Consider the following 7,002-nt stretch of genomic DNA (forward strand, 5'->3'; position numbering starts at 1 on the left):
TCTCTGTTCTTTCTCTCCCATATTTCTTTCTCTCTATCTCTCTGTTCTTTATTACTTCGCTTCTTTCTTTCTTTCTTTCTTTCTTTTTCTATCTTTCCTTCTTTCTTTCTTTCCAGCTTTCTTTCCTTCTTTCTTTTTCTTTCTTTCTCTTTCTTTCTCTCTGTTCTTTCATTTCCCTCTTTCTTTTATTCTCTCTCTCCGTTCTTTTTTTCTGTCCCCTCTTTCTTTCTTTCTCTCACTGTTCCAGCCCCAGCACCCGTATATACATCAGCCCCAGCACCCATATATACATCAGCCCCAGCACCCGTATATACATCAGCCCCCGCACCCATATATACATATGTATATACAGTAGTGTCAATGTGATATATATTCAGCAGTATGTAACATAATCTACAGTATATATATATAGTTGCTTTAAATTGTCCGTCATCCACTTCCGTCTGGATGTCCTCGAATCCCACAATCCACCGCACCAGAAGTACACCGACCGCCATTTTGGAATACCCAATTGATGGGTATTCCAATATGGCACCCGCTGGTAGTACCAGGCCCTTGCGCAGTACCACCAGTGGGACACCACCAGTACCCCCGCCGCTGGACTCCCGCCACCGGACCCCCCGCCGCCGGGACACCCGCTGCATCCCACCGCTGCCTGCCCACCCACCTCCATGCAGTCACAGCCGGCAGAAAAGACCGCGGCTTGCGGCCTGTGCTGGAGATGGGGTGCGGGTGCCCTCTGGTGGCGCCGCATCCCATCTCCAGCACAGGCCGCAAACCACCATCTTTCCTGCCGACCCCATCTCCAGCACAGGCCGCAAACCACCATCTTTCCTGCCGACCTCATCTCCAGCACAGGCCGCAAACCACAGTCTTTCCTGCCGACCCCATCTCCAGCACAGGCCGCAAACCACAGTCTTTCCTGCCGACCCCATCTCCAGCACAGGCCGCAAACCACAGTCTTTCCTGCCGACCCCATCTCCAGCACAGGCCGCAAACCACAGTCTTTCCTGCCGACCCCATCTCCAGCACAGGCCGCAAACCACTGTCTTTCCTGCCGACCCCATCTCCAGCACAGGCCGCAAACCACAATCTTTCCTGCCGACCCCATCTCCAGCACAGGCCGCAAACCACAGTCTTTCCTGCCGACCCCATCTCCAGCACTGGCCGCAAACCACAGTCTTTCCTGCCGACCCCATCTCCAGCACAGGCCGCAAACCACCATCTTTCCTGCCGACCCCATCTCCAGCACAGGCCGCAAACCACAGTCTTTCCTGCCGACCCCATCTCCAGCACAGGCCGCAAACCACCATCTTTCCTGCCGACCCCATCTCCAGCACAGGCCGCAAACCACAGTCTTTCCTGCTGACCACATCTCCAGCGCAGGCCGCAAACCACAGTCTTTCCTGCTGACTCCATCTCCATCACATGCCGCAAACCACAATCTTTCCTGCCGACCCCATCTCCAGCACAGGCCGCAAACCACAGTCTTTCCTGCCGACCCCATCTCCAGCACTGGCCGCAAACCACAGTCTTTCCTGCCGACCCCATCTCCAGCTCAGGCCGCAAACCACCGTCTTTCCTGCCGACCCCTTCTCCAGCACAGGCAGCAAACCACAATCTTTCCTGCCGACCCCATCTCCAGCACAGGCCGCAAACCACAGTCTTTCCTGCCGACCCCATCTCCAGCACAGGCCGCAAACCACAGTCTTTCCTGCCGACCCCATCTCCATCACACGCCGCAAACCACAGTCTTTCCTGCCGACCCCATCTCCAGCACAGGCCGCAAACCACAGTCTTTCCTGCCGACCCCATCTCCAGCACAGGCCGCAAACCACAGTCTTTCCTGCCGACCCCATCTCCAGCACAGGCCGCAAACCACAGTCTTTCCTGCCGACCCCATCTCCAGCACAGGCCACAAACTACAGTCTTTCCTGCCGACCCCATCTCCAGCACAGGCCGCAAACCACAGTCTTTCCTGCTGACCCCATCTCCAGCACAGGCCGCAAACCACAGTCTTTCCTGCCGACCCCATCTCCAGCACAGGCCGCAAACCACAGTCTTTCCTGCCGACCCCATCTCCAGCACAGGCCTCAAACCACCGTCTTTCCTGCCGGCTGTGACTGCACGGAGGTGGGTGGGCAGGCAGCAGCGGGACACACACCCCACACACACACACTTCCCTCCCGATGCGATAGCATTGGGCACACCTCTAGTATAGTATAATACTGTCAATTATAATGTAGGGTTGTGTGTATATAGTGTAAAGCTGTTCATATAGTATGTGGCTGTGTATATAGTGTGGAATCCCCACTTTATACACTGGCCCATCTCTACACTATGTAGTATATACACAGCTCCACTCTATATTTCTTACCACAGTATATAGTGTAGAGCTGTGTACTTTGTGTATACTCCTCCTGTCCTGTATACATGGTGTAAATATAAGTATCTGCTCTAAGTGTGTGTATCTATGAAAATAAAAAGCGCTCCGATGAATTGTGCAAAGTGGTGGACTCTTTATTAGCCCATGTGACAAAGTTTTGGATCTATAACAGATCATTTCTCTGCTATGGAATTGAAATATTACCACATGGGCTAATAAAGAGTCCTCCACTTTTCTCGTATTTAATCGGTGTGCTGATTATTTTCTTTTTATAAATTCCTTTGATTTAAGGGTGTGTGTCCTAAAAGCATTTCACCTACTGGTTAATATTTGGTGGTGCTCAATTATGACACATATATCAGGGCTGACATCACCACCTGGTGAAAGCGGGCAAGTGCCGTCGGGGACTTGGCATGCTATGGGGCTTGTAAGTAGTGGGGCTCCGGTGCCAGAGCCGACACAGTTGAAAACAATGATGAGTGAGGGAGCCAGCTGCTGATGCTCCCTCTCCCATCATTCCCCCTCTGCGTCTGAGCTCTGTGACGTCTTAGTGCAGAGGGCACAATGACATCACTACAGCGCATCCTCTGTGCCAAGCAGAATACACTGAGGAGACCAGAGCAGTGGGGACAGGGAGAAGTATTATATGGGGCCCATTATACTGTATGAAGTAATATATGGGGCCCATTATACTGTATAAAGTAATATATGGTGCCCATTATACTGTGTGAAGTAATATATGGGGCCCATTATACTGTTTGAAGTAATATACAGTATGAGGGCCCATTATACTGTATGGAGAATTATATGGGGCCCATAAAACTGTATGTAGTAATGTATGGGGCCCGTAATACTGTATGGAGCATTATGTGGTCTCATTGTACCATATGGAAGAATATGTGGGGCCCATTTTACTGTATGGAGCAATATATGGGGCCATTATACTGTATGCAGCATTATGTGTTGCCTATAATACTGTATGGAGGACTATGTGGTGCCCATAATACTGTATGGAGGACTATGTGATTGTTACACCGCTCCGCCATACTCACCCGGCCTCCGCTCCCACGCTGCAGTCGCCCTCCGCTCCCACGCCGCAGCCTCTCTCCTCCAGACGGCCGCGGCGGTCACCTGAGACAGGCCCGTGAACGATGCCTTCCCTGCATGCTATGCGCATGCGCCATAGGCCGCGGCCGCGCCTCCTTCCTGCTTCTTATGCTCTGGCTGTGCCCTGACCCGGAAGCACCTTTGGACCAATGGCTGACCAGATGGGGCCATATCAGGCCGCTTCCCCCTGAGGGAGGCGCCTGATCGTTGTCTTTCCTGACACGCTGGCCTCGCTTCATCGAGCACACTCTGCTCCTGCAGTTCCTGTCTCGGCTGCTCCTCACAGCAGCTTCTCAGTCCAGCTACCCGTGTTCCTGGTTACCTACTCCAGTCCTGCCTTCAGTGTTCCTGTCGTCCTACTCCAGTCCTGCCTTCAGTGTTCCTGCCGTCCTACTCCAGTCCTGCCTTGTGTTCCTGCCGTCCTACTCCAGTCCTGCCTTCAGTGTTCCTGTCGTCCTACTCCAGTCCTGCCTTCAGTGCTCCTGCCGTCCTACTCCAGTCTCAGTCTTACTCCGGTCCATCCTGAGCCGCCCCTCTCGGTACCGGCTACCGTGGTACTCGAACCCCTGGGCCTGCTCCTAACGATCCCTGTATAGGGGTCGGTTCCACCTGGCAGCTCGCCCGGGGTCCCTCGGTGCCACGGTCCAGAGGGTCCACTCTCGGAGTTTCCCGCTTCAGACCATCCGCGCTAACAGTACGATCAGGCCATGGACTCCGCCGGTACTACGGCTGCTATCCAGAAAGAGTTGCTATTCCTACGGGAGAATCAGGGGCGCATTATGTCAGTTATGAAGTCGATGGACACCCGTTTGTCGGCCTTACAGGTGGCCGATCCTGGAAATGCCATTCAGCTGGCCAGTCTCCAACAGGAGCTGGGTCAGCAGCAAGATACTCAAACCCACATTTTGTCCTACATGGCCTCCTTTGATAGTCGCTTGTCGGCCCTCCAGGCTGCCACTGTAGTGCCGACTCCTCCCCCTGCGTCTACTGCTCCTCCGACGCCCCGCCTCGCCAAGCCGCCTCGTTTCACCGGGGATCCCAAGCTCTGTAGGGGGTTCTTAAATCAGTGTAGGCTCCACTTTGAATGGCTGCCGCAGCAATATCCCTCGGACCGGGCCAAAGTGGCCTTCATCATGTCCCATCTGGAGGGAGAGGCCCTGTCTTGGGTAAACCCGCTCTGGGAACGTGACGACCCGGTCGTTTCGAGTCTCCCGGTTTTCCTGGATACGTTTCGTAAGGTTTTCGATGAGCCGGGTCGGTTAGCCTTTCTCACTGAGTCACTCTTTAACTTACACCAGGGCTCTCTCACGGTCGGACAGTACGCTATTCGCTTTCGCACTAATTCCTCCGAGCTTGGCTGGAATAACGCAGCTTTGGTGGGGGCATTCTGGCGCGGTCTTTCAAGTAAAATAAAGGATGAACTCGCAGGTCGAGATACCCCGTCCACCTTAGAGGACCTTATCTCGCTGGCTACCCGCATTGACCTGCGCTTCCTAGAGCGCGCTCGGGAGTCAGCGAGAGACAGGCGCTCCTCCAGGTCAGTTTCTCCTCTCACTCAGTCTGCCAGCTCCCGTTCAGTCGGATCTTCTTCCCTCTCTTCGGGTGAGCCCATGCAGATAGATCATCTCAGGTTGGCCGAGTTACGTCAGAGAGAGAGACGGGCACAAGGTCTGTGCCTCTATTGCGGTCATTCGTCACACTATATCCGCACCTGTCCTAAGAGACAGGGAAACGACTCCACCTAGGTCAGGTAAGAGAGGCCTTCCTAGGTGATGATGATTCCTCTCAACCCCTTACAATTTCTGTGCTTTTGGTTTCAGGAGGGAGGCGTGGTTCCGAGGTGGCCTACGTGGATTCGGGCTCAGCGGGTAACTTCATTCGGCCGGAAGAGGTAGACAAATACCAAATTCCTGTAGTCACTCTATCTAATCCAATTCAGATTGCCACTGTGGATGGCAAACCGCTACAGGTGACCGTCACCTTGGTCACTTAAGAGGTGGAGTTGCAAGTCGGAGCCTTACATCGAGAGAAGATAGCCTTCTACGTTTTACCTAAGCTCTCTCACGCCATTCTACTCGGTCTTCCATGGTTAAGGACTCATCAGCCTGTTCTCGACTGGTCTTCTGGGGAGATACTCCGCTGGGGGCACCCGTGCCAAGCTCGCTGTCTGACTCCTGTCCGCCTGGCGGCCGCTCCACGGTCACCTCCAGACCTCCCAGGCCTTCCTCCAGCTTACAGTTCCTATGCCGATGTTTTTGATAAGAAGGAAGCGGAGGTCCTCCCTCCACACCGGCCGTTTGACTGCCCAATTGAACTTGTTTCCGGTTCAACCCCCCCAAGGGGCAGAATCTACCCCCTGTCTCCCGCAGAGACCACCGCCATGTCTGAGTACGTCAGAGAGAACCTCGCCAAAGGCTTTATACGGAAATCCTCTTCGCCCGCGGGAGCCGGGTTCTTGTTCGTCAAAAAGAAGGACGGAACTCTACGGCCATGCATTGACTATAGGGGCTTGAATCAGATTACCATCAAGAACAGGTACCCTCTTCCACTCATTCCGGAACTGTTTGACCATCTCAGAGGGGCTCGGGTCTTTACCAAGTTGGACCTCAGAGGAGCCTACAATCTGGTCCGTATCCGTGCAGGTGACGAGTGGAAGACCGCTTTCAACACTCGAGATGGCCATTACGAGTACCTGGTCATGCCCTTCAGTCTGTGCAATGCTCCTGCAGTCTTTCAAGAGTTCGTCAATGAGATCTTCTGGGATCTCTTGTACTTCTGTGTGGTCGTGTACTTAGACGACATCCTCGTCTTCTCGCCGGACCTCTCGTCCCACAGAAAGAGTGTCCGCCTGGTGCTTCAGCGCCTTTGGGAGAACCGTCTGTATGCGAAGATCGAGAAATGTCTCTTCGAACAGATCTCTCTGCCATTCCTGGGATACATTATCTCCGACGCTGGTCTAAGGATGGATCCCGAGAAGTTGTCTGCCATCCTCAAATGGCCTCGCCCCGTCGGATTGAAGGCGATACAACGATTCCTCGGGTTCGCCAACTATTACCGGCAATTTGTCTCCCACTTCTCCGCGATCACAAGACCCATTTCTGTGCTCACCCGTAAAGGGTCTACTTCCAAGGATTGGTCTCCTGAGGCAGAGGAGGCCTTTCTGACCCTAAAACGGGCTTTCTCCACGGCTCCGGTCCTGCATCGCCCTGAGAGTGATCGACCTTTTGTACTCGAGGTGGACGCTTCCTCGACTGGTGCCGGGGCGGTGCTGTCCCAGAGAACCGCCTCCGGTCGCCTGCACCCGTGTGGCTTCTTCTCGAAGGCCTTTTCTCCATCCGAGTGTAACTACTCGATCGGTGACCGGGAACTTTTGGCCATCAAGTTGGCCTTGGAGGAATGGCGCCACCTCCTGGAAGGAGCTGTCCATCCTTTTGTCATCTTTTCGGACCACAAGAATCTGGCCTATCTCCAGTCTGCCCAGAGACTAAACCCTCGCCAGGCCAGATGGT

This window comes from Dendrobates tinctorius, unplaced genomic scaffold, assembly GCF_039654945.1.
Source record: "Dendrobates tinctorius isolate UK_male_01 unplaced genomic scaffold, ASM3965494v1 ptg000245l, whole genome shotgun sequence".
Classification (NCBI taxonomy): Eukaryota; Metazoa; Chordata; class Amphibia; order Anura; family Dendrobatidae; genus Dendrobates; species Dendrobates tinctorius.